The 27,361-nt window shown below is 46.0% G+C and overlaps 1 pseudogene; it reads right to left on the bottom strand.

Annotated features, from left to right (window-relative positions):
- Positions 1 to 10,615: 10,615 nt before the first annotated feature.
- LOC120695285 lies at positions 10,616 to 26,879 on the bottom strand (annotated as a pseudogene).
- Positions 26,880 to 27,361: the final 482 nt, after the last annotated feature.

The following is a 27,361-nucleotide window of genomic DNA, read 5'->3' as shown; positions in this document are numbered from 1 at the left end:
CTCCAAGTGTGGGGAAGGTATGTGAGTGCCCCGAAGTAAGTTCTTTGTCAATCCATATCTTGTCTTTGAATTGGTGCTAATCCTCGCATCTTGCTCTATATAAAAAAAATAAAAAAAAGAGAGGAATTGCCATGGGGACAACATTGAGTCTTCATCAATAAGACACCATGGTAAGTGCTCTCAATGTTCTGCTTTTGACATTAAACAAAGCCCTACTGGAAGGTCCCCCGAGGATCACCAGGTACGTGCTCATGCTTATCTCTGTTTGAATAAAAGCTCAATCATGCTTCATATTTTCTTTATTTGTTCTTGTATGCTCTAGTTTGAATGTGTGTCTGCAGCATACATTCATAGGTGTTTTAAATTAAGCATGGTGCATAGGTTAAAATGTCCTTGACAGTCAAACTAGACTTTGTGTCAAGTTTGATTGATGTTCTAGAGTTAATACTTGTATACATATTGGTTGCATATGTGGACTAACCCCTGCAGAAATCTTCAAATCCGATTGGGTGAGTCATTGAGCTGAATTCAAATGGAAAGGTAAGACAAGGTTTTGGACTAATGTTGCACAACATACTCATGTTGATGCAATCTTAGTTCAGCCTTGCTTGAGTAAGTATCTTAGTGAGATTAAATTTTAGTTCAAATAAATCTTAGGAGCTCCCTCGTTCTTAAAACCAGTAGAGCCATAATTTCGTTTCCACTATCTTGTTGAATACAGCACCAGGTACAAGTACAAGTGTGGGGGAGATCTCTCGAGACCATCATTACCATACATATTCAAGATCTCCCACATATGTATTGCACAACATCGTCTGCACAAATATGACATGGGACAAGGCAAGGACACCAGAGTCAGTCAGCCACCTGATGGTTTGGATGAATCACCACTGCCTGGATCCCTATCTTCTTCAAAAGCAATGGTTTGTGCATCCTCTACCTCTCAACTCTCTTTGATTCATGAGTTTGAATGACTTTTAAATCTGACTCACTAAAATCAAACTCAAAATGAATAAGTGTATCCGCCTGCTCTACATGTTTTCTATGTTTGGCTTGCATATGTTTTATTCCATGCTTATCACCATGACGCTTGTGAACAAAAATCCTTAGGAAAGCTGCTTATCTAAGTAGTTGACGTTTGAGATATGGTTTGAATGATATGATCTTCGCTCTTTATTGTTTAAGTGCTTGGGAAATTTATTTGAAAATTTGTAAAACCTTTGCAAAGCTCCCCTTTGATATGCCAAAGTCCTACCAAAATCATATGATGATACTTCTTGAAAACCATATACACATATGCTGCCTGTTTTTGCATTGAGCTTTGTCAAATTATTGCGACTCTTGAGATATTTCTTTTCATGCTTTCATGATCAAGATTCACGTGCACACCATGTACCCCCTAGCTATGCTTCTTTGAGAAGTTAGCATTATACCATCTACTCATTCCACAAAATAAATGCTCCACTATATGTGTTGGTCTCTCTCTCCAGTTTTTGTTAAAAAAAAGAAGAGAGGCATGGGCTATCGAGAAAAAAATATATATGGACACATGAAGGTCCAAGTATTGAAAAAAAAAGAAAAAAATGTGGGCACATGAAGGTCCATGAAAAAAAAGATAGTCATGCTCTCAAAAGAATTTATATAGGGAGAGAGATCATACAAAAAGAGTTTCCATTCCATCCATCAAAATCCATACACGTGCACATCTTGATCTGAGTGTATGACTTGTTTTTCTCTTTGGGTCCGGTCTTTGACTTTGCAATACATGTGATACAAGTATGTGTTATCCTTCATACCCTACCTTGAGCCCCACATATAGCCATCACTAGAAGTAGGATGAAGAAAAGGCAAGTCAAATGCCTTGGTAAGGACATATACACATTGAGCGATCTGAGAGAATCAAATGAGGAGCTAAGCAAGGTTTATTTTGAAAACTTATTGGAAAAAAATCCCAAGCTACTTGACATGAGGAGGAGAAGTGATTCGATTCAAGATCATTCCATGCATCAACTACCCAAGATGGCATGATAGACACCCCAAAGTCCACAAGTGCAAGATATGGCTTGGAATATCTCTTATGCTCGCTTCATACCTTTGGAATTTATGTTTCACCTTAGTCCTTTCTACTTTACTCAAGGACGAGCAAAGGCTAAGTGTGGGGGAGTTGTTGACTGGTCTTAAGTAACAAATTTAGGCCATCAATTTCTGCATAAACACATAAAATGTAAATATCAACCTAGTGGTAGGGGTTTATTACTGACCAATTCCATGAGTGTTCGTAAATATTTGTATGCAGGTGAATTAAGGGAGAAAATACACTTCATGACCAGGGAAACACACTCCACAGATCAAGGCAAAAGGCGCCGTGACCCATGGGATTAGGACAAGGGACACCAGGACAGCCCAAATACCAAGATTGGGGGCGATTGGTGGCAGTGTGTCGTCGGCCGACCAGCCCACTGCACCAACCGACTTCAATCTTCGACGTGGCAGCTCCTCCTTGGTCCTATATGTCGGTTCTTGGAGGATCACCAGCTGAAACCGACCATGCTGCCTGTGGCTCCCTCCTATAAATATGAGAGGAGGGGGTAAGAATCAAGACACACCTCCAAGTTGGGTTTCACAACCATCAAGTGCTCAACTTCAAGCCGTCTCTTGGTTTAGAGTTGTCTTAGCTTAGGGAGAGGGTAGAGGTACTCAGGAGGGGCGCCGGTCTTTGGCGCTCTTCTCCATTTTGTACCTCTACGAGAGTGAGAGAGTAGTTCGGGAGAAGTGTCGGGGTGTCGGCTCTCTGCTCCCAGCTTGTACCTCTACGGATGCTGCTACATTCTTCAGGTTTAATAAGTATTCGTAGTCCCAATCTCTAGTTTTATACTTGGTATAGTATATGTTAGTAGTGCTTGTAGTTGAGTGAGATCAATTCTCTTACTCACGGGTTCGTCGCTCTGTATTCATACAGAGTGCTGTGGTTTGCTACGGGATATCATACGTAGTTAGACTGCAGTAGTAATCAGTAGCGTAGGCGTGGTGTCTAGGCTAAGGGTTATCCTTCATTTGCCTTATATCCCACGGTTTGTAGAGGTAGGCCGTAGGTGGTGACAGCCCTATTGGTCCTTCGTAATCCTTCACATTCGAATATAGCGTAGACCTATTGGCCGGAGTCGACTGTCAGACCAGTTGTAAGCCGATGCCCGAAGCGAGTATTGTGCCCGAGAGATCGACCTTTAACTCAGCAGTAGCACTATCTTAGGAATCCTCTCTACCCTTCTTCCTATCTTGGTGTGTCCTTGGACTGACTAGAATAGAAGGTAGTGCACACACGTTCCCTGTGGATTCGATAACCCTTGGAATATTCTACTCTGAGGTGAAAACTATAACGGTATCCGTGCGCTTGCGGATATATTCGTAACGCTAAAATACCCAACAAACTCTCTTCCACCTTCATCCTTCAACTTATTTATTGTATTCATCTTCCTCCTTTCTGAAGCTTGAGCATGAAAAAATTTTGTATTTCGATCTCCTTTGACCAGTCATGAGGAATGAGACCTCTGCTTCCAATAAACATGTTGCTGGTCTAGCAAACATTCCAGATTGTAATGCAGTAAATGTTCTTGATTAACTTGTTCTTGGGATATGGCAGACCTTCTACACATCTCTAGCTCCCTCCGGCATTTCTAATTCTTTTTTCCAAGGCCCCTAAGACCTCACGATCCCAATGCCAAAGCTCTCCCAACACCCGAGCTTGGATTTCCATGAGGCTTACCCCTCCTCCACTAATGGCATTGTTCCACGCCTCCTCCACCCATTCACTACACTCCTCCTTCAACCACCGAGCCTCAAACTACTTCATAACCTCCAAAGGCTTCCTCCAATATGTTTTTTCCTTAGCTCCTGGTTCCACAATGATAGGTGTTGATGGTGCTTAAGTGCCAAATCCAACCATCAACTATTCTCAATAATAAAGGAAAACTATACGCCTTACTCACATATTTGTATCACTAACCTTACTCCACAGTTGTTTTCGAGTTTTGTAGATTTCAGATGAGCAAGAGCGGAATAAGACAAAAACACGCAGCAGACACCACGTAACTACGCAGAAGATCACATCCGGCATCTCCTACTTACAAAGAGGGCCCACCTAGCAGAGCAAACGGGCGCGCCACGCATAATGCACACAAGGAAAGATACGAGGGCCCACCTGTCAGCCTGCTAGAAGAGGATGAGGATTAGGGGCGCCAGGGGGGTCGGCCGAACCCCAGGTTCGGCCGAACCTGCCCTGCCTCCCGTCCAGGTGAACTTCAAGGAGGAGTAGCTGCCAAGTCTCCTGATCACCTTCCATATGTGCATTTGGCGGGAACCGACCTCTAGAGCTATAAATAGGCCTCTCCTCCACCCCCCTCAACACACACACTCTCATTCCACCATTCCAAGAAGGCTCTCATCTCTCTTGTTCTCTTAGCTAGGTAGTGGAGCTATACTAGTTCTTCTTTAGCGAGCAAGTCATCCTCAGGGTCGTTGAGCAATCCTCAGCTCCAGGTACGTCTTTGTATCCGACTAGTTAGACTTATATTCATAATATAGAGATGTGCCATGGTTGCTTTACTATCTTGATAGTTTATCAATCCATGCTTAGTTCGTTCATGAGTTATGCTAAGGTCTTGGTTAGGCCAGATGATCTGGGTACAGATAGAGGTTCGTTGTGCTTTCGGGCTTGCTCTAGTGTTTTACTTGTCCATCCGAAGGGTGGGAGACCCGGGGACACTAGAGTAGTGACTTCATACACGAGCGTGGTGCTCGGGTATGTGGGATCCTTCGGATATGACCGTGCTCCACGGTGTGACTGGGGTAGACGGCAGGTGGTGACAGCCCTGTCCGTCCGGCGTAACAGCGGTGTTGTGTTTAGCGTATTCCCCGACGTTCGGGTTCGGTGTAGTAGTTCATGCAAAGAGATAACGGGACTGGATGTACTCCGGTGCAGGACCTTCTCCCCGCTATCCCATTTTCCTGGCACCTGCAGTTCTAACCATGTCCTAACATAACCCCAGCTTTGGATAGAAGCACTAGGACACCTAACCTAGCCTAAAGCTCTAGCTGCCTTAACGTAGGATAGAGTAGTTCTTTTGTTTTGTCATTTCTCTCTTTTATTCCTTCCTCTTGGAGTGTGGATGTGTGCTGTGTCGCATTACCCTTGCTTATTCTTTACCTGGACTTACCCCTGTTAGAGTTTTGCCTATTGCTTGAGGCACAATGTCATGGTTAATGTTAAGTACAATACCTTTTCGCTGCCGTCCTTTGGGACACAAATAAATGACGATACCCTTACTCTCCGGGTGAAATGCTACAACGGTATATCCGTGCGCTTGCGGACCCATCTTTAATTGTATTGATTATACCATGAGAGTGGCACCCCTTGGGTGCAGTTGCTAGGATGGGTTGGCGCCCTCATTTCTAGTGATTGCACTAAGGACTGCCAACAGGCAATTCTGAGGTTGTTACCGAGGTCATCGCAAACCCAGTATCGACTTAAGAAATGCCAACAATATGTCTATGGTCCGAGTGCCGGGGATCACCATTTATCACACGGACCAAAGGAAATCGAGCCCGCCATGCACTATTAGCCACCGCCCTATCTAAATGTTCTCTTGTATAGCTGGAAGCATTATGGTGATGATTCCTCCAAGTGAAAGCATCTCCCTCAAAACCCAAATCATGAAGATCACACTCCTCTAAAGCTTCTCTGAATTTGAGCATGTTGTTTTCTGCTCTTGGGGGACCTCCTTCCTTCTCACAATTGAAAAGAATCTCATTGAAATCGGCACAACACAGCCACGGCCATCCTCCTCCTTGATCATAGAATCAATGTGATATTTAGACCAGCTCAAAACCTTTAAATTAACCTCTTTTTTCAGAACAGAGCCAAACCCCCCTTCGCTCCCACACTGTCCTTCACAACCATGTTTGTCATATGCAATTTCCATCTCAGACCCCTCATCCATTTTTTGCAATGTTTTGTTTTAGAAAGGAACAAAACATCGGAGTCCTCCTTCTTCTGGACATCCAGAAGACCACGAACTGCCAGACCATTCCCCAATCCCCGGCAGTTCCATACCACTAGCCTCATTGGGACCGGCCGGGCTGACCAGGCAGCCCAGCCATCAAAGAATAGTCCTCCACTCTGCAGCCAGAAGATCATCTCGAATCTTCACCCTCTTTTGAACTTCTATTTGTACTCTCCGTCTCTAACTCCCTTTTGCGCGATACAGAAGGGAATGGGCACTTTCCGACCCTTGCTTTCTTTAGAATACGCGGTCGTCTCTTGAAAGTAGAGGTTCTCTTTTTCTTATCATCACCACTCAGCCCCTCAACCTGACCTACTACTTGCATCTTGTCCTGATCAACCAAACAAGATTTTTGACCCAGATCACCACTCCCTTCTATGAGAACCATCCCATCCACCTCCATCCCTGCCTGCTCAGCACTGCCTATCTGTCCAAACGTCTGCTGATTATTTCCCTCTCCCTCACCAACAATTTCACTAGCAAGCTGCTCCTGTGGCGCTCCAGAAGTGACTTGGGCCCCATCTCCGGGAACTGGTTCCACCCTACTCGCCTTTCCAGTGCTAGTACTCTCTTCAAAAGATAGTTTTTTATTGGAATTACTGCAGCTGTGGAAACGTTAGGCATTAGTTTTAACGGGCTCGAACCATCATCACGAACCTCATTATCCTCCACACCTTTCCCCTTTCTACCATCCTCAAATTGAATCGAATACGGCAACATATTGACTTTTTTTTTTAGCTCCACCTGGGACTCGGCATACGGTGCGAATACGGTAGTTTTGTTGCCACGCTTCTTTTTTCCCGTATAAACCTTCCTGCGCCTGACTCCCGCATCTCCGCCCGCCGGTCGCCGGTGCTGCTTGGGCATCCGACCTGCCGTTTCTGCCGGCACCGAACAGCCAAATGGAAGTGCAGGGATCCGATGCTGCTCCCCCACTAGCGTTGGGTTGGGCCCGGTCGGCTGCAGCGGGGCTTCCAGCGACGTCCGCGGTGACATGGCAGTGGCGCTAAGCCCCCTGGCTCGCTCGTGGCAGCGCCAACCGCTCCTCATGCTAGACCCCGGCGGCACCCATGGTTGGGCACAAAGGCCAACACGTATGGCGCCGCCGGCGGCCTCGCAAGCAGGGAGAACAGCCTCCATGGCGGCCTAGGCGCCTCCTACCGCCCCTTCATCGTCCACCATACCTTCCCAAGCATCTGGTGAGGTCGACATGGCTGACCGCCAACATGTTCGATGAAATGTCCCTAAGCATTGGGATGCAGGAAGATGCAAGAGAGAAGGGGAAAGTAAAATGACCCTACACGTCAGTGCATATTGGGAGAGTTTATTGGGAACTGCTGCAGCACCTTCCCAGTAGCCGTTAGCATCTTATGGGAGCCGACAGAAATGCTCAAAGGCCAGTTTTAGTGGGACTTTTACGAGCACAGTTATCTAAACTGAAAATTAAGTAACTGTGCCGGATGAGTTTTATGGTGATAAAACTCTCCTCACATCTCATGAAACTTCATTCTTCTCACTCATTGTCATATCAGCAAAATTGATGATATTTAATGTCATGCCCATGAAACCTCCATTGAGACGGACCTAAGAGCATCTGCAGAGATGTAGAGAGCGTGCTCTCTATAAATTTGTACACATAAGTTAAAGAGAGCGCTATAGATCAGTCATCCTCGTGTTTCTCAAGAATACATAGACCCCACGTGTCAGCCATTTTTTAATCTCCTTATCCTACCCAACCTCTCATCTCTCTCTGTGCTCCAGAACTCGCATCCAGGCTCCCTGCGCTGTGCTCCCACACCTCGGCGAGCTGGTCACTATGGCCGTCAGGTACTCAGGTGTGCGGTGCATTCTCGCAGTCGCAGATGCAGCTCGTCGGCCATGCTCCTTTGCCCGCAAGCCGATGGCACAGCAGCCGCGTCCGCTTCCTCCTCGCGACCAGCATTGGCGCCCACTCCCGACCTCCTCCCCGTGCCGCTCGCTGGCAGCCGTCTCCCTTCATCCCCACGCTGCTAGGGGAGGCGGCTGCCGGCGGTGGATTCCAGCACCGCTCCGCGCCACCATCTTCCCCGGCGGCCACACCGGCGTGCACACGAACCAACCTTGCGCACTGCCCACGGCCGGCTGAGCTCGCTGCCTTGCCTCCCAGCGCCCGCCAACCGCGTTCCTCCCGTCCGATGATGGCAGTATGGCACTCGGCCCCTTCGTCCGCCTCGTCTCGTCCTCATCCAATGTCGGACCCGCTTCGCTTCGGGCCGCGAGCTAGCGACTCTCGCCAGCCGTAGCGACACTTGATCCTCTCTCCTCGATTCTGTTTCCTACGTGCAAGTGTTGTAGAGAGCTTGTCGGCCCCGTTGTGGCTGGCCTAAGCCCAGCAACCACTGGATAAGCAAAGCATTGTCCAGTATCTTCCTGCCTCCCTGCGACCCCAACGCACGAAACGAGAGGCGGCTTGGAGGGATCCAAATCGAGTTATCCGCACCTCGCGAATCCGTTCAGTACCAAAGAGCGCGCTCCAGGGAGGCGGCGTGCAGCCGGACTGCCGGAGGCACGAGTGGGAGTCCGACCGAGCAGCAGCGCGCGGCGAAGGCCTCGGCGGCGGCACGCGGCGGGGAGTACGGGGGGGGGGGGGGGGGAGGGGGGGCGGTGCGCGGGAGTTGGCGGCCGGCCATCAAAGGAGGCGCGCAGCGTAGGCGGCGGCCGGCCGGCGACAACAGCAGCACAATGGGGTGGCGGCAGATGGATAGCAGGAGCGGGCGTGTGATGGAAGGAGAGTCTTTTATTTGTGTATCCTTAAAAAAGATGATGCTTATCTGTGTACCACTAAATAGTTTGTTAGCACCTATATACTATCGTGTAAATTTTCTTTTCTCGTATACTATTTTGGACGAATGGACAGCTAACATAGGCTAACGAGACTGCAAAAAGATCATTATACCTTTCGGTGCTCAAAATTGGTTCGCCCTCCATGCCACTCCACGCCCTTCTGTTGTGTGCCTCCAGATGCGACGGCGGGGACGGCGTGCGGTCGGGTGAGCCCAGCTGTGGGCGGCTGGGGCGTATCGTTGCGTCGACGTACGACATTGGATCACAATGGAGCGGCTCAGATCACAGAGGCGATACGACGTGCTGGTTCTTCCGCACGCGACCCCTCGCAGCACTAGAGCAGGAATCGCACGCGACGATTGGGCCGAGGGGCCTTCGAAGATCTTCTCTTACGGCCCATTGAGGTGCCTTTTTTCTTTCTTTCTTGCCATTTCAGTTTTTTGCATTGAGGTGTTGTTGCTGCGACTGCGAATGCAAGCAAGGGTGGTGTCGATCTGCCATTGAACTGCAAAATCCTCTACTGCCCGTACAGAAACAAGTGCGACGCGGCTTGTCTTCCCTTGCCCCTCGAACGCGAGCTACACTACACGTCGGCGATTTCTGGCAAGAAACTGCGAGCAGAGCAGCACTTCGATCACTCCAGGGCCCGTTGGGACTCGGGACGTGGATTCGACCGGCGATCCAATCATCCAATGCTTCAATCGCCGCCTCGCGAGCTGGAACGTGCGCTTCAGGAACTGGTTGGCGGCCTCGTCGTCGCGGTGGCACAGCACCCGGAGGATCGTGTTGGGGTCGGCGGGGTCCCACTTCCGCGTCGTGGGCGGCAGCAGCGTGGCGCCGTCGCCGCCGCCCTCGCCGCCGGCGGGCTCGATCGCCGCGGCGCCGAACGCGTCGATGAGGCACTCGGTGGAGCGCGCCATGAGGTCCACGACGGCCTCGGCCCTCCGGGCCTTCCGCGCCACCACGTCCTCCGGCACCAGCCCCTCCCCGCACGTGCAGAAGGCGCGCTTTAGGCTGCGCAGGTCCTCCTCCACCGCGGCGTGGTCGGCGCGCGCGAAGCTCCGCTCGTTGCCGCCGGCGAGGAGCACCATCAGGAACGCCTCCAGGGAGGGAGGCCCGCATCACCTTGCTGTCCCGGAGAGCGCTTTGTTGCCCTCGATCCCGAGCGCCCGCGGCGGCCGGAGTCGCCCTGCCCCGCGCCCGCAACAGAGTCGAGACCCCGGCGGCCGGAGTCGCCGCTCTCCCACCTGCGGCGGCCCGGATCCGCCCTCCCCAGCGCGAAAAAACGCGGGAGCGTCGCTGGGGGCGGCGGCAGGTTACTGGAAATGGATACCCCCCACAGGCCACGGCCCCACCCCCACCCCCAATGGGAGAGGATACATGATAGGATTCCCTAGGAACTGCAAGGCAAAGAGCAAGATGATCAACTTACACGCCCGATTCCACATGTCAGTGCTCTCAAACCGTTAAATTTTAATGAAAAGTGGACGGAATGGTACAATTAGCAAAGAAAGTTCACGCAATGGTACATAGATGCGAACAAACTTTTAAATTAATGGTACACAAGTAAAAGACTCCCAAATAAACCGCCTAAAAATTATTCCTCTCCGGGTTGGGTTGGGTTTTCTGTCAAGCAGCTAGAAACTTGTGCACCTAGCTAGTTACCTTCTAATCCACACATGTTATACCACGGTGAAGAATATTAGAATGAGGAAAAATCAAATTGAAACTTTCTACCGAGGAGATACTGTAATATCCTCGAATGAAGCAGATCGCAAGTAACCTTCTTGGACCAATTCAATCTGCTTAATATACCCAGACCATTCCTCCTTTGTTGCCGAAGGGGCGAAAATTATCTTGGGCACAGACTTTTGATGCCTCAGAATTCCCTCTTGTTCAACAAACTCTTCCCAACTTCCTTGGTACTCGTGCGTTTCTCCTATGTTTCTTCGATGGTCTTTCCATATCTTCCATAGTCGCTCCCCGACCACTTCTATGCTTGGGCGATCATTGCAACGTGGAGCCACGCAAATTAATGCCAAGCCAAGCCAGTCTCTAAGCACTTCTCCAGCCACACGGTCCTCCATACGGTAATCCAATACCTCGTTCATGAGGTCGTCATAAAATTTCTCGAGAGCCTGCAAGCATACAGAAGTAAGAACATAGTGGTCCAAGGCCAACTACACTACTACCATTATTCTTAACAACCAATACTTTTTTTGAATCGGAATTAACAACCAATACTTCACAGCAATTTGATCAGGCTTGAAACAAGAACTGGAGCTGATGGCGTCCAACTTACCCATTGTACAACACGTTCCATTGTCCAACTGGAGCTATTCTGGTGGTTCATCAATGCGTTCCAATCTTGTGGCCCATGAGAAGATAGGATTTCTAAGAGTATTATTCCAAAAGAGTAGACATCAGATTTCACAGTGAGCTCAAATGTCCGCAAGTACTCTGGATCAATGTAGCCTGCTGCCCCACTAACTGGCATAACATAACCACTTCCTGACAGTTCAGAACAGCATACTTTTGCTCTGTAGCTCTCTGTCAGTAGAATGTTTGATGTCTTCAAATTGTAACAGATTACAGCTTGCCCTGTTAATAAGCAAATATAAATTAGAAGCAGTAAAACAAATAATATAAATACTTCACCAGCTTATTTATGTTATCCATAACAAATAATTCTATCCAACAGTTCACATCACAAATTTGCGTCCATTATTGGCTTCTCCTATTCTATTTTGTTCTCCTTTATAGTGAGAATACTTTTCTAACATGGTCTTTTGAATGCTGGCAACACATTCATGCCCGCAACACATATCACAGGATCATATGACAGAAATCACTGTGGAAAATATACAAAATAGATCATATATTACAGTCATGTAAGCTTTTGGGATTCAGAATGTTCTCATCTTTTGTTAATTTTGATGCATTAGTTTGATATTATTCAGGAAAGTGGAAGGTGAAAGAAAATGAACATTTCCTTTCCTTTTCATTATGTTCCAAAATTCCATATCTACCTATATGTCTTGTAAAACAAATTGTTGGTAGGCAGCAAACTGATGTGCACGCGCAACATTGCGGTCCGATCTTCATGTGGAACAAATCGCACCTGTGATGAATTTCTGAGATGAACCGATGAACACCAGCCCATGATATCATGCCATATATGAAGACGCAGATAGGGTGAACCAAAGTTCAGCCTTCTACAATCCCCTCAGAATAGAAAGAACAATAGCGTAAGACTGGTGCCTTGCTAAAAAGCTTCCAACTAGTCCTTCATCTGAGGATAGCACACACAAGGTAGCGAAATTTCCATAATTAAGTACTTCCTTCTTTACAAGAGCCTGTAGTCACACCCCCAAAATGTTAAATTTAGGGATGTGAATATCTTTTCAAATACTCTTATCCATTTTCTAGACCCTTCTGCGAATTTTCCAGATTATGCTGGTATTTATTCTCAGTTTTTTGGAGCAAAGTCTAATTTTCGGAAGCTTCTAGACTATCTTTTCACAAGCTCCGAGTATTTTATTTGGACTCCTCGTGCCCAACTGCCTTTGAAATTTTTTCCTAGAATTTTCGGGGTAAAATTCTTTTTCTAGAGCGTTTTCTTATTTTCTAGAGAAAGAAAAGACTTTCTTTTTTCCTTTTTCTTTTTCCTTCTAGGGCCGAATTTCCCCTGCCGACCCATTTCCCTCCCTTCCCTTCTCCCTCCCGTGTGAGCACCATTTCCACCATGGGCTGCAGCTTGCCAGCCCAGCTCCGCGCGCTTCCACGCCTGCTTGCCACACGTAACCGACAGGCAGGCCTCGGGTCTGTCCCCTCCGCACTGGCAATGTTCGCATATCCTTACAGCAAAATGTCCACGAAATGAGATTATATATCAATCATTCATAAACGACATATACAACGACAATGTAGGATCAAAAGGGGCTCTCAACACCCCAAAAGCTAAATAGTGAGATGTTGGACTCCTCACTCATAAGTTGCGTGTACTATCTTTCCACGAGCAACGTGGAACTATTCCAACAATCTCCCCCCTTTTCACACATTGGTATGGTGTCCTCACTTCTGGAAAACAGGTCATTAGTACCAGTTATAAACGTCTTTTAGTACTGGATTCCCAACCGGTAGTAGGCAACTGAGACTAAATGGGTACTCACCCGGTACTAAATCTAGCTTTTAGTACCGGTTCATAAAGGGCAAGACGTCCAAAAAAAAATATTTCAAATGTGGGAAGAGGCTTGCACATGCACAATGTCGCAAGAGCAAGTCACGGGATTTTTCATCACACAAAATACATGCACGTGTGGTGTGTAAGATTATTATATTTTGGAAAAGTAATACAAAATTTTGAACTAAAGAGGGTTGGAGGTGCCCCTAAGGGTCACCCATTGACACCCCTAGGTTGGCACACGCTAACCATCAGACTTTCATATACACTACTTGTGTCAAATTAGCCAAAGGTTGCTCATTCACATCTTGTGGACTGAACTCTAGTACCAAGTGTAAACGGGCTTTACTTTCAACTCCTTTAAGGCCCTATTTATTTCAGCTTCTAACCGATTTTGAAGGCTCGACTTTTAGAAATGTAAGTCAGATGACTCCTAGAATCCAGAATCGAGAATCCATAATCAGCTGGATTCTCGATTCTTGATTCTGGGAGTCATCTAACTTTTATATTTCCCAAAATCGAGCTTTCAAAAATCGGCCAGATGCTGAAATAAACGATGCCTAAAGTGAGTGAATAAGGTGAATGGATCCCCACCTGTAATATTGCGTGTATTGTTTTCCAAGACAAATGTGAGACTATTCTAACAAAAATAGCTGAATTTAAAGAATAAGCTCAATAAAGAATGCTTTCAAAAGATGTCATACAAAAGAACCTACTGTAGGTGGTCTCTAGAGCTAAGAAAGCAGGGCATGGTAGAACTACTGAGATGAACCAAATTTTAGCCAATAATGGCAAAACTTGCTCCAGTTGAGCATGGCAAAGTTTAACAGCAAACCAAATACCCTTACAGTTAAGAATTGAAAAAAATGATTATAGAATGGAGAGATTTAATAAGAAGGATAGATTGGGTATGAATCGTGGGTTGTATTGCATTGAGCCTCGAGGGCGAATATGTAGAGGTACAAGACTTAGAAGTCAAGAAGCCTACCTAAGATATTTCCAATACTACTAAATATACAATAACATCGCCCCACAGTCGTAGCGGTAGAAACACAAAGGGACAAACTGAAGAACAATGAAGACATCCCCGCAGTTGGAATGTCAGTGCGAATGTTACGGCTGGAGTGCAAACCAGGAAGAGCTCATGCAGATAATAGCCCCTTAGTGCCGAAGAAGCTAGGTGGATATGGTCGAAGCCATGGTGGAGGTGGCAGGCCCGAAATAGCAACATAGGCGCACCAATACACAAAATCAACAGCCTTTTGCCGACATGTTTAGCAGGTCGATGAGCCAATTGGATGGCAATGGAAGACGGTGCAGCTAATGAGCGCAACTTCCTTCAGCAACATCAGTGACGGTGTCCATAAGCTTGCGGATGGCACGAACTCGAACTGAGACCTAGCGTGGCGCAGCGGACCAGCAGCATTAACACCGGCGGTGATGGCCTGATTATGACCGTCGGTGCTACACCTGGGAAGGCGTAGCGACAACCTTATCCTCAGGACTGTCGATGATGCAACGACGATGAAACGGCAGGGCAACTTAAAACTGATTTCTAATCGGCAAAAAAAGGAACACAACAGCAAGATGAACACAACAGCACTGCGGCCTGCCAGCGATAATGGTGAAGCGGCGCGATGAAGGGGCAGCCACGATGGAGCCCGTCCAATGATGGATCTCGATGAGGGAGCCGGCCCAAGCGCGGTGTAGCAGCCCAGTGTTGACGTCAACAAGCGGCGCGGCGGCCTGGCGTACTGACCTTGGTGCTCCAATGGCGTGGCAACTCGGCACCCGCTCGACGCCAGCCTGTGCGGCCTCCGCAGCTGCGCGCTCGCACTCAAGGCAATGATGGCGGTGGCGGAGGAGATAGGGGCGGCGCTGGCCAGATGCACAAAAAGGTGCAATGAGGAAGCCTGACGAGATCAAATCACCACGAGAGAGGTAGATCTGCCGCTGTTTGACCACGATGGGGTGGCAGATCGAAGGGATCAGCCGCGCATCCTACAAGGGCGCTGCCTCTGGTGGAGATCGATTTTCCAAGGGGCGGCGCCAAAGCAGCCGAAGCTGGAAACCTAGGGTTAGAAACCTAGACTCGTGATACCATATAAGAAGGATAGATTGCGTATGAATCGTGGGTTGTATTGCATTGAGCCTTGAGGGCGAATATATAGGGGTACAATACTTGGAGGGCAAGAAGCCTCCATGAGATATTTCTGCTACCAAATATACTCTAACAGATTTCTATACTTTCTATACCAAATTGCAACTAGCAATGAAGAAAAATTGCAATAAATGTTCCTATGAGATACCTTGTTCCATTTGGTTCATGCTACGATTGGTATTTGCAAAATATGAGAACTGTGCAATTTAACGAAAGCATAGTGAATGAGCATTCAAACAAGCACATATTTCACCAAAAAAATAATTCAAGTAATGAATACAGCATTCTTACCAGAAGATAAAAGAAGGTAAGTCAATGCAATTGCAACATCAAGGGCAATCACTATCCGTTGATTAAAATCCAGGATTCTCTTATGTTGATCTGCAGATATGTTTAATAAATAATTGAAGTGATTCAAACTATCCCATGAAAAGTAATTCAAATTATCCCATGAAAAGGAACAAGTTAGAAAAAGTAACATACCGTGTAGGTGTTGTCTAAGAGTGCCATTCGGAACATACTCTGTAATCCTAATACACTCATTTCCTTCATCGATAAAACCTAGGAACCTCACCAGACTCTGGTGATTAATTTCTGTAAGGAGATTCACTTTCATGAGATGTCTTGCCTCTTCCATGTGACCCTGGCAGCATAATATGCAGTCTGTAATTACTAGCTAGTTCAAGTGTATATTATGCAGCAGCAGCAGCAACAACAACAACAACAACAACAACAACAACAACAACAACAACAACAACATAGTTTTTTTTCCCAAGCAAGTTGGGGTAGGCTAGAGATGAAACCCGAAAGAAATAAGTTCAAGGTTCAGGCACATTGATAGCTAGTCTCCAAGCGCTCCTATCCAAAGCTATCTCTTTAGAGATATTTCAATCCTTAAGGTCTCTCTTAACCAACTCATTCCACGTCAGTTTATGTCTACCTCTACCCCTCTTTACATTGTCGACCCGCTCAAGAACCCCATTACGCACCGGCGCCTCAAGAGGCATTCGTTGGACATGTCCAAACCATCTCAGCCGATGCTGGGTAAGTTTCTCCTCAATTGGTGCCACTCTGACCATATCCCGAATAACTTCGTTCCGGACTCTATCCCTCCTTGTGTGCCCACAAAACCACCGCAACATCCGCATCTCTGCTGCACTCAGTTGCTGGACATGTCGTCTTTTTGTAGGCCAACATTCAGCACCGTATAACATCGCCGGACGAATTGCTGTCCTATAAAATTTGCCTTTTAGCTTTTGTGGCACCCTCTTGTATATTATACTGAAATGTATCTACTGGTTCAATCAGGTTGATCAATTATAACCCTGTGGTAAATGTACTGGTTTGTACTCTTTAGCTTGTCATTCAGTTCCTGGCCATTTTAGCCAGAACTCATACAATGCAAACAGGTTACCTTTATCTCTGTGGAGATTGGAGATTAACTCACTTCATTGTAATACCAGTTCAATTAATAATTGCAATAACAAAGTTGCCCGACAAGAATTATCTTGCCAGAAAAACACAGTACGTGGATGACTAATATGACGTTGATGAATAACCAATTGGTAAGCAAGGACACAGAGAAAGAAAATAAGAGAATTTGGAACAACCTGTTTAGCTCTTCGGATGGTAACAATCTGTTTATCAGGTAATACTGCCTTGTAGACTGTCCAGATTCTTCCTTCACCTAGCTTTAATAAAGATGAAAAATTCCGAGTAGCCTTCTGAACCTGCTCAAGGCTTAAGTTTAACGATCCATCTCCACGTATTTGTGCAGACATTTCTGACTTGTCCAGCATGCGTAAAGTTGATGGGATCCCCTTGGATAGCATGCGTAGTTTAGAGGATGAAATAGGATCCACTGAAAAAGGAAACTGATAAGGCAGGATAATTGAAAAATGTTCATCGTGTGTTACTAATTAGATCTCACACTAAATTTATTTCGAATTTGCTTTCCGACATTCTAAAGCAGATAGAAACCCCCTAAAATTACATCTAAATCACCAACTCTGTCATATGAAATAAAATCTAAAGTAACCCCTTAAATTTACAAACGCACTACCCACATCCGTCATTATTGAAACAAACAAAAACAGCCCCTTAAATATGCATCTAAATTACCAATATATGCAATTGTGAGGAAAAAAGTTACCAAAAGTACCATTATATATATTTTAAATAACTGTAGTTTGAATAATATTAATACTCCACGACAGTAAATTATGTCAATTACTACACTATATAAATTTGTATTTTTAAAAAAATATTATTACATATCTTCATTAAAATCTTAATTGTAAGCAATCATTTTTTTGTAAAAAAGAAGTATACTACTAGACACATAATTCTTTGATAGAGGAAACTCAACATCATTAGTGTAGAATGGAATGCTTGTTTATTCCATTGTAGTAGCTGGAAGTATAGCATAGGACCTAGAATGAATATTTCTCACAATACAAAATAGAAAAAATCACCTAATAATAGGATCAAAATTAGTAAGCCAAATCTAAATTCATTAAGTCGCAACACATGGCTACAACAAGAGCTGAAATAACCCAAGTTGTGGTTTTTGATTAAACACTTACCGAAGAAATATGATGGTGTGATGCAAAAAAGGAAAATATGAATATGTATGGAAAAGCATATCGAGTAATTGATAATTAATTTTTTATCACAACCAAATAGCTTTTACATAGTATCTAGAATTCTAGATGAGTATTGTTTAGAAAATGAACAAAAGAAGAGTAAAGATAAGAAATTTTGATTAGAGGTGGGTTACAAATTTATCCATGAGCTGATAATGCTTATGTCTCTTGCAATTCTAGCCTATCCACGAGCATGGGTTGATGGACAAGTGAATTTAATTAGGACGGATTTTACAAAATTATTTTACCCCTTCATTAATTCCTTATGCAGTATAAAATAAAACTTCGAATTAATATACTTCTATACTAATATTAACACACGCATAACCTGATTCACAAGCTTAGTGTCAGGTATAGCAAGAATTTGTTAACAATCATTCACGCCCCTTGAAGTTTACTTTTTGGTCATGTTTACTTATTGTACTTAGGGCAATGGAGATGTAATGTTAACAAGATGTAAAAACTAGGTCCTCTTGATGCATAGACTGGGTTTTCCATCCTGTTTGACAAAGCACGCAATGCCCTGGTCCATGTCGAGGTGGTCCACACGGCTTATATAACGTAGGTATAGAAGTTTTTCTTTTAATTTTATTTCCATAATGGACACGCAAAGTAAAGAAACTATCCTATTAATGCTTGAAATCACAAACGTGGCAACACACATGATCAGTTTTAAGTAGCAAATTGGACCATTGAAAAACTGAACCATCAACTTTTGTATGCTACCATATGGTAGTAGTTGATCAGTTTAGCTCCACATTCTTGGATGTAATGATGTAACAAGGGACTTTTAGGCCCTTTTTAACTATATTTTTCTAGTGTTGGATTCCTAGCCCACTCTCTTTCAAGAATAAATCCAAGTAATTTCTAACCACCAGACAGCACTTGTGCGGATGAAAAAAATCCAAATATATTAACTTACTTAGATAAAGAAACTAACAACAAAAACTCAAATCCTTTTTCTTGAAGGTGGAGAGGTTTCCAATTCAATCTAATGTGGAAAAAATATGTGCTATTGTGCTAACCTGAGTGTTCGGAAGCAGTGCTACACCTCGGAGATGGTTTTACTATTGTTGAGCTGTTAATACCAGTATCTTTAGGGGCACCATCCTATATTTGACAAGAGACAAGTGTTTTTTAACGTGGACAGAAAAGAAAACATAGATATGAATAGGAGGACAAGTGCTCAATTCACGTGGCATTGTCATATAAGATGAACTTACACTTTCATTTGGAATCGTACTACAAGATGGTTCTTGAGTGCCCTGTATCTCCAGGAGCTTAAAAGATTTTTTTTTCTCGAATGCGCTCCAGGAGCATAAAAGATGTAAGTGTTTCACCATCTATTACTACCTTCTCAATAGTCTGCATGGATTTAAACCACTGCAACCAATCGGAAGGTATTATGCACCCACTTATCTCAATTTTTGCTGGTGATGGAGATGGCAATGGCCCTGAAGGTTGTCCACATTGCAGAACCATGTTACTTTCTTTTATTACATATTTCGCACACTTTGGCAGAGATGGTTTGAAGATAAGATTAGAGCAAGATAGAATGGATAATTCCTCAAGAGCGGGAAACATGAAAGAGGGATTCTCCATGTCGTCAGACAACAGTATTGGCAGCTCTTTTAAATTCAGTGTTTCCAATTTGAGCTGAGTTAATTTCCTGAAGGATTCTGGCACCCCAGAAAGACCCATATCTAGATGTATAAGATAGGGCATATCTTTGATATGCAAGTAGCGCAAATTTCTTAGACACCCAAGTGGAGGAAGAGCAGTGCAGTTAGGCAGGTGAAACAAACAAAGATTGACAAGGTATGGGAGTGAAGTCATCAGTTTGTTCGTCATCCATGTAGGAAATGCACAACCCATATATCTTACTAGCTCAAATTGCTCTAAAGTCTCGTTTGGTTGGAGTTTTTCCAGCACTCCCTCTTCATTTACATATTCAATTAATTCATCTGCAGCTGACTGAGAACTAAGAGCCCACTCCAGCTTAAGGAAACGAAGCTCCGGTCGATTCTGCAGGTTCAACCTCTTAGCAATACTAAGGCCTCTGGAATCCCCTGTGGTGTCAGTAATAACAAGCTCATCAGTATTTATGAGTGATTGTTCATCATAGTCAACAGAGCACCTGATAGGTTCCAGAGTAGAGGCCACTAACACTGGATCTTTTGTCAGCACAAATCTGAGCCCTGTAATTTTGCCTACTATATCTGGCCATATTTGATGTACATTAGAGGACTGATGTATTGGAGCACAATCAGTGAGGTCCAATGTGTGCAGCTTCTGAAGCCTTGAGAAAGAAATATGTATGTCAATGAAATTTCCTGATAGGTTTAGATATTCTAAGTTGAACAAGTTACTAACAGATTTCAGGCAATCAGTGGTAGGGAGGCACTGGGAGAGATTCAGAAACTTCAACTTATTGAAGTTTTCAAAGTAGTATGGCTGAGTCTGCAGATTTAGACACCGTTGTAGGTTCAGATATTCCAGATTGGTTGTTAACATCCCAGTACTTACATGAACTGCTTCACAGCCAGCTAGATCCAAAATTCTAAGGTACTTAATTGTTGCAAAGGAGGGAGGGAGATTTTGAAGTCTGCAACATCTCCGGAGTATAAGAACTTCTAATTTCTCGAGGTTAATAAAAGACTCAGGTAACAGCTGAAGTTCATAGCAGCTTGATAGGTTCAGGAACCTAAGAAAATAAAGGTTACCAAATGATAATGGTAACTGTTTAAGGTTGAAACAACTAGATAGTCTTAGATCCTCCAAGTTCATTAAGTTACCAAATAAAGGAGGTAAGTTTAAAAGCTCAGTGCATCTAGATATATCCAAAATTCGAAGATCATGAAGGTTGCAGATGGAGTCAGGTAGTGCAGCAATGTTGCAGCATGACAACCGAATATGCTGCAGTCTTTGTAGATGACCAAGGGATGAAGGCAGATTTTGAAGTTTATTACATCCGTGCATGTTTAAATATTTTAGATTTTGGAAATTACCAATGAAAGAGGGTAATTCCTTGAGAAAAGTTTTTGATAGATCCAGTACCTCTAGATTTGTCAACCTACTCAGTGAGGAAGGTAATGTTTGAATCTGTATGCCAGAAACATCAAGATATTTTAGATGCTCTAAATGACCAATAGAGGCTGGTAATTCCCCAATGTAACAGCCGCTAAGATTCAAAACACGCAAGTGCTTCAGTAATTCAAATGCTTCTCTATGGATCGTTATAGCCTCAGAGCTCCTGAGATGTAGTGCCCTTATCCTGGTCAGCAGTGAATGGGAAAGTGTTGATTGCCCTCTGTAACATGTCAACAGTGCATACTGGAAGGCTTGCCTTTTTCCACTGCCCTTTTGCATTTCACTGCCATCCAAAATTATAATATCATCGCAAGCAACATATCTTGTAAATTCGTGGATGAAGTTATGAATGTAGAGTGATGTAGGAACTATTCCGTTATCCATGCCATAAACCTGAAAATAAATAACACGTTCATAAATTTAAGCGCTAGGTGTCATGTGAGTTTTTCTCGAACACGTAGGAGCTGCATATCATTATATCAAGAAGAAAAATGGGGTAAGAGCCCTTATAAACACAAACACACACCACATAGTGCTGATTTGGCTATTAGACCCTCCGCAACATATCATATGACTTCATAGTTGTTGCATTATTTTCTATGGTGTTTGTTTCAAACTTCCGACTGTTCATGATCACACAATTTCCTTACTTCTCATCCTATTTCTGGTGGTCTCCACAAAGTATCATTTTATTGTTACCTAAAATTTAATAGCAGGTTGTTCTACATATGTTTCATAATGAACTTAATGTTAGAGTATATTTGGTAGTTTAGATATTGTATCCGGACTGCCATACATATCCGGTGGGCTTGCCTTGCACCCCAAGTCTTGTACTCTTATATATACCGGCCGAGGCCTCAAGCTAATCAATCCATTACACCAATTCTATCCCTTCTACATGGTATCACGAGATTAGGGTTTGAGATCCTAGGCTATCTTCCGCTGCCCTAACCCTAGCGCTGCCGGCGCCCCTCCTGCCCTCCTCTCGCGCCGCCGCCTTCCCCCTGTTTCCCACGGCGCCTCTCCAGGGCGCCCCCTCGCCGGCCTTCTAGCGCGCCCCCGGGGAGGTCGCCCATGACCTCCGCCGGGGGCAGCGCCCTCCATCACGGCGGATCGAGTTAATCCACCGCCCTTAGAGTGTCAAGCAGTAGCAGATCGACGTACCTCGTCACCCGCATGGAATCCGCCGACGACCCGATCCGCGCTGCCGTGGTGGCAGTCGCAGTCTCCCGGCGGCGCCCGTGACCCACCTTGTGCTGCCGTGGTGGCAGCAGGGGCTCGGCGTGGCGCCTTCAACTCGTCGTCGACGAATTCCGTGCAGCACCTCTGCTCCAACCCGTCGCCTTCACGCCAGGCTTCCCGTCTGGATCCCGCGTCGGCTGCACCGTCCACCCGGCGGCCTCCTCTGCAGCGCCCATGCGGCTCTGTCCCGCGCGCCTCGCGCGGGCTCCCTCCGCCGCCGGTCGCGCCTCTGCCCTGGCGGCTTCCTCCGCATCCCGGGGGGATCCGTCGTCGCCGGCCAGGACGTGCGCCACGCTCCGGATCCGCTGCCGTCCCTAGCGGGGATCCTCCACCGCCTCCGGCTACCTGCCGTCGCCGGGAGGGACGCGCGCCACCCGCCCTCATCGTCGTCGCCTGGCCACCTCTTTCTCACCCTTTGTTTCTCTCTCTCGCCCCGTGGCTATGGTCAGTCGTTGACCATGATGAGCAGGGGAGAGGATAAGAGTTGGGAGGAGGCTTGTGCTATGCGCACCCAGAGGCTCTACGCGAAGATTTGCTGCTGCTGATTTATTTTTGGTTAGTTTCTCTGATTTTTACTCGATCACTGATCAAGATTGAGTCGCCCACCGCACGTCGACCTCGCGCATCTACTTCGACATCGGCGTCGACTTCACCGGCCTCTTCTTCGTCTTCGACATGCGACATGGTGACATGGACGGTGCCCTAGGGGACGCCCATCTGCACTGCCCTCCTCGCCGCTTCGTTCGCACGTCGACCTTCGCCGGCTCGTCGTCGCCTTCACCGATCGGGACACCTTCACCGACTTCGCCCACCGTCATCTCGCCTCACGCTACTCGGTCTGATCAGCCGATGTGCGTGATCCACCCGGCTCCCGTGACGTACGTCCTCATACTGCGCGCCTCTTCCCCGAGTATGGAGGGCTGCCGCTGCTTCGCCTCTTCGGGCAGCCGCGGCGCCACCCGTGGTCTCCTTCGCCGTTGCATCCTCACCGCCGCCGACTACGTCCACGACCTCATCGTTGACTTATTGCTGCGCGTCCTGCGCATGGTCTTCGTCAAGCTGTACGGGTTCTTCGCCATCTCCTTCAAGTACCGCCGCCGCGCAATCCGGATCATTCGGCCTTGTGCTGGAAAATCTGGGTTCCCTTCCTCACTTCGTCTAGCACAACCACGTCGCCAGCGTCGCCATCTCGTCCCAGACTACTTCGTCTACTCCAGCAACAGCAGGCGTTGGCACCTTCTACCTCGCCTTCTTCTGCGCCTGCGACTGCCATGGAAGCCTTCTCTACTGGTCCCCCTCGGCGACGGCGTCTGGTTGTGCATCCTCCCTTGCACGTCTGGTATTGGCAACACCGGTGCGTGCCCATCGTCCCCGATGCGTTCCCGAGCCTGGCAAACTCGGGCATGTGTCGCCCGATGGCCTGACTGCATCGACTTTGGCATCGTTCCCTCTACGACTGCCTCGACGCGTCGCCATCTTCATCTCCGGCGTCTTCTCCATTACGCCACCACCATGGCGCCTCCTCGTGCGCCCGCGGCTTCATGTGCGGCTACCTCGTCTTCGGCAACTTCGACAGCTCTACGTCGACCACGGCTACTCTACGCACGACATCTTCGACCATGGCTCCTTCAGCTCGGCTATCTCGACATCAGCACAAAGGGCTACCATCCGCATGAGTTTCTTGCCGGTTCTCTCCAGTCGCAGCATCCGCATTGCGCCGACGCTACAACTGCGAGGGGGTGTCAGTCCGTCGGTTCCTACCTTCGGCTTGACACTTAATGTATATGAGAAACTACAGTACTATACCTCCTAACAATGGATCATAGGCCACATATTCTATAAATACAAAAGTAGGTTATTGGAATCAAACTATTATGTATTTGTTGTTCAATAAATCTTTATAATGTGAAAGACATACAGGAGAATGGAATTGGCAGTTAAATAATTAAATATACAATAGATGTTTAATTTATTATTGGTTAAATGCCTAAAGGCATAGTCCAAACATTACCAAGCTAACAAGTATGTAACGACATACTGAGTGCATATTCTCAACTTGGAGAAAGTAAGTTGACAAAAGGTCTTGAATGCACATCTCCCCATGCACGTAAGAAGGCAAGGAATCATGTTTTGATCCAATAATCTCAAGTGCAATCCATTGACGAATAAGTTTTTCCTTATCTATAGCAGATCCCTTAGGAAATATGGATAAATATAGAATGCACAATTTAATTGTCGAGGGGAAGTCATAATATATTCGATATAATGGTGAAAACAATTCTACTTTAGTGGCAAGTCTTCTTTCTAGTTTCCTAATTTCTTCATCCCTTGCAGCTAACCACACATTTGTGACTTGATTTTGTACAACAGAACTAAGAGAATGAGTTAATAATGGTATTCCCTCACACCTTTTCACTATTTCCTTCCCAACTTCCATAAGGTGTGCACTATTACCATCCCAATTCCCAGAAGCCTTCTGAGAAAATATTGTCCAACTGTCAGCTTCAGACAAAGGACGCAACTGGTATGGTGGAATGGTGTGCACTAGCTCTGCAGTTATTTTACTTGAGGTGGTCACTAAAACCTTGATGCACTCATTTGTAGCCTTCAGCATTTCCTTCAATTCATCCAATTGGCTTTTATCTGTGCTAGAAAGGTCATCCAAGACAAGTAAACATCGTTTTCCATGAAGTGCCTGTTGCAAGGAATTCTTTAGCAACTGAAAGTTTCCCTCGATCTCAGAATCTGTATGAACATCTAGGAGATTTCCTTCTGTATGATTACATTCCAAGATTATATCACTAGCAACCTTTTTCAGGTCTAGTTTCCTATTTAAGCATATCCATATACGACAATCAAAATTCCACCGTTCTTCCTGATCAAGGAAAATCAATCTAGCAAGAGTTGTTTTCCCCAACCCCACCATGCCAACAATAGGAATGACTGACAATTTGTCTGCATTACTTTGCAAGAGCATGTCCTTTATCTTTGCTTTGTCATTACCCCTTCCAACGATTGCAGCTGTATCAAATACTCTATTATCAAATTTCTCAGCATCAAGACAAGAGTACTGCATTAGACTGAAAATGACGGAATCTTTTGCTGAAAAGTCCAATCTTCTTCTGATTCCTTTCGTTCTATTTGCGCTAGGACTATGCAGGAGAAATGGACATGCACGACATAATGGTGCTGCCTGTATATTTATTCCAAACAACCACAAAGATGATTAGTTCTACTAAGTGTAATAACTAGCATAGAGCCAAATTGCAGCAGTAATGCGCAATAAATTAGCCTGAATTTAAGTTCAGATGATAAATTGATCATGTCATTAAGTTAATATGCTTAGCATACAGCGAATTGGCTTGTAGTCCAATGGTAGGACGGTCCAGTGGGACGCTACCCACCAGGGTTCAAATCCTGGTGCTCGCATCTTTTCCTGGGATTTTCCTAGGATTTACCGGTGTTACACGTTAAGTGGTAAGCGACGTTCCCGTCGACGACGAGGCGCCAGTGGTGACTTCGGGAATCTTCAGATCTGCCGGTGCTCAGTTCTTCGGAGGTGCTCATAGGGGTAGGGTTTGCGTACGTGTATTCATAGGGTGTGAGTGTGCGTGCGTGTTGTGGGCGTCTTCGTTGTACTGTGTGATTCTCAAAAAAAAAATATGCTTAGCATACAGATAGGGTTCGTATGGATAGAGCATACTTGACCCAGATCCTCTGAAAGCCAATTATGCTTGGCTTAATAAGGTTTAAGTGCTTCATGGAAAAATTGACAGTGTTTGACAAGAATTTGGACTGCAAAGTGAAAACCAAACAGTAGATATCTATAAAGCTGGTGAAACTCCAGGTATTGTACCTGTATATGCATGAAAATCATATCGGAGCAACGATTTTGAAAACTTTGCGAAAATTTTCCTGATAAATTATTAGAAACAGGAGAGGCCATGTTGTGTCCCCTTTCATTTATGAGATCAAGCTCGAGTTAACTCAAGCAATAAAAATAAAAACAGATTTCGTATCGACAAAGTTTTCTTTTAAAGCTTTGTGGAGGCAGTGCAGAACATGGCCTCCCTTATCAGTTGTACTTTCAAAGAAACTTTAAAAAATTCCACAACAATTTTGCACACATTTGCAATATTCGGCGCATTTTACCGGATATGCACTCTCAAACCATAAAGTTTCCATGTGACCTAAAATGTCAAAAGGTCAAAACTTACCTGCCTTGAGTTACTATGACAAGATTTGGAATGAAGCAAACATCCCCAGGTAATTCGCACTAGAATTTATACAAAATCTGTCTCTATATAAATGGGAAAAAAATTCCCAGATGGAAAGAATGAATCAAAGAAAATGCATTGGCAAGGGCAATCGAACTAAGAACCTCAGCAATGCAGCCGCTCGTCTGAGCTTTGGTGCTGCTGTGGTCTTCAAATTCATCCAGCAGATCCTCAGCATCGTACGCGACCTGCTTGATAGCCCCCATCCACTCCTGCGCCTCGGAACGGGCCTCCAGGCTAACCAGCGCACATCTTGCAACCTCGACAGAGTTCGGCCCACATGCGCCCATCGTCTATATGGGGGGGCAGCTCTAGTCGGCGAGCGTCGAAGGCGAGCCGGCGTAGTAGCCGGTCCACGACGGCGGCGGCGTGGGTGTGCGGCATGGTGGTTTCGGTGGAGGAACGCAGAGTCAAGAAGACTTTTTTTATAATGCACTGTGGGTCCTTAAACTAGTTTCATAAACTTTGAAAATGCATTTCTAGATCCAGGATCTATTTAAGTGAGCCATTGAGGTCCAAAACGCCCTTGACTTGCTCTGACCGTCTACGTGGATCGCCAAGTCGGCTCTGACGTGGATTTTCTTTTTATTGTTCACCCCTCTCTCTCCCCGTCCTCCCCCTCCATCACGCCTCCGTCTCCCTCGAGCCGGCGGCGCCCCCTGCTCTCTCGGCGCCTCCTCTCTCTCCAGCGAGCAGGGGCCCGGCCCTCCCTCCCTTCGTCTCCTCTCTCTCCCTGCCGGCGAGCCGTCCCGTCCCATCCGGCGGCAGGGGCGCGGGGTGGCGGCGAGCGCGCGCTGCCCGCGGCGGCGGCACGCGCGCAGGGCCAGCGGCGGCGGCTCGCGCGCAGGGCAAGCGGCGGCAGCACGCGCGCCTAGGCCCAT

This window comes from Panicum virgatum, chromosome 2K (genome assembly GCF_016808335.1).
Source record: "Panicum virgatum strain AP13 chromosome 2K, P.virgatum_v5, whole genome shotgun sequence".
NCBI lineage: Eukaryota > Viridiplantae > Streptophyta > Magnoliopsida > Poales > Poaceae > Panicum > Panicum virgatum.
This window is presented reverse-complemented; position numbering and strand designations above follow the sequence as displayed.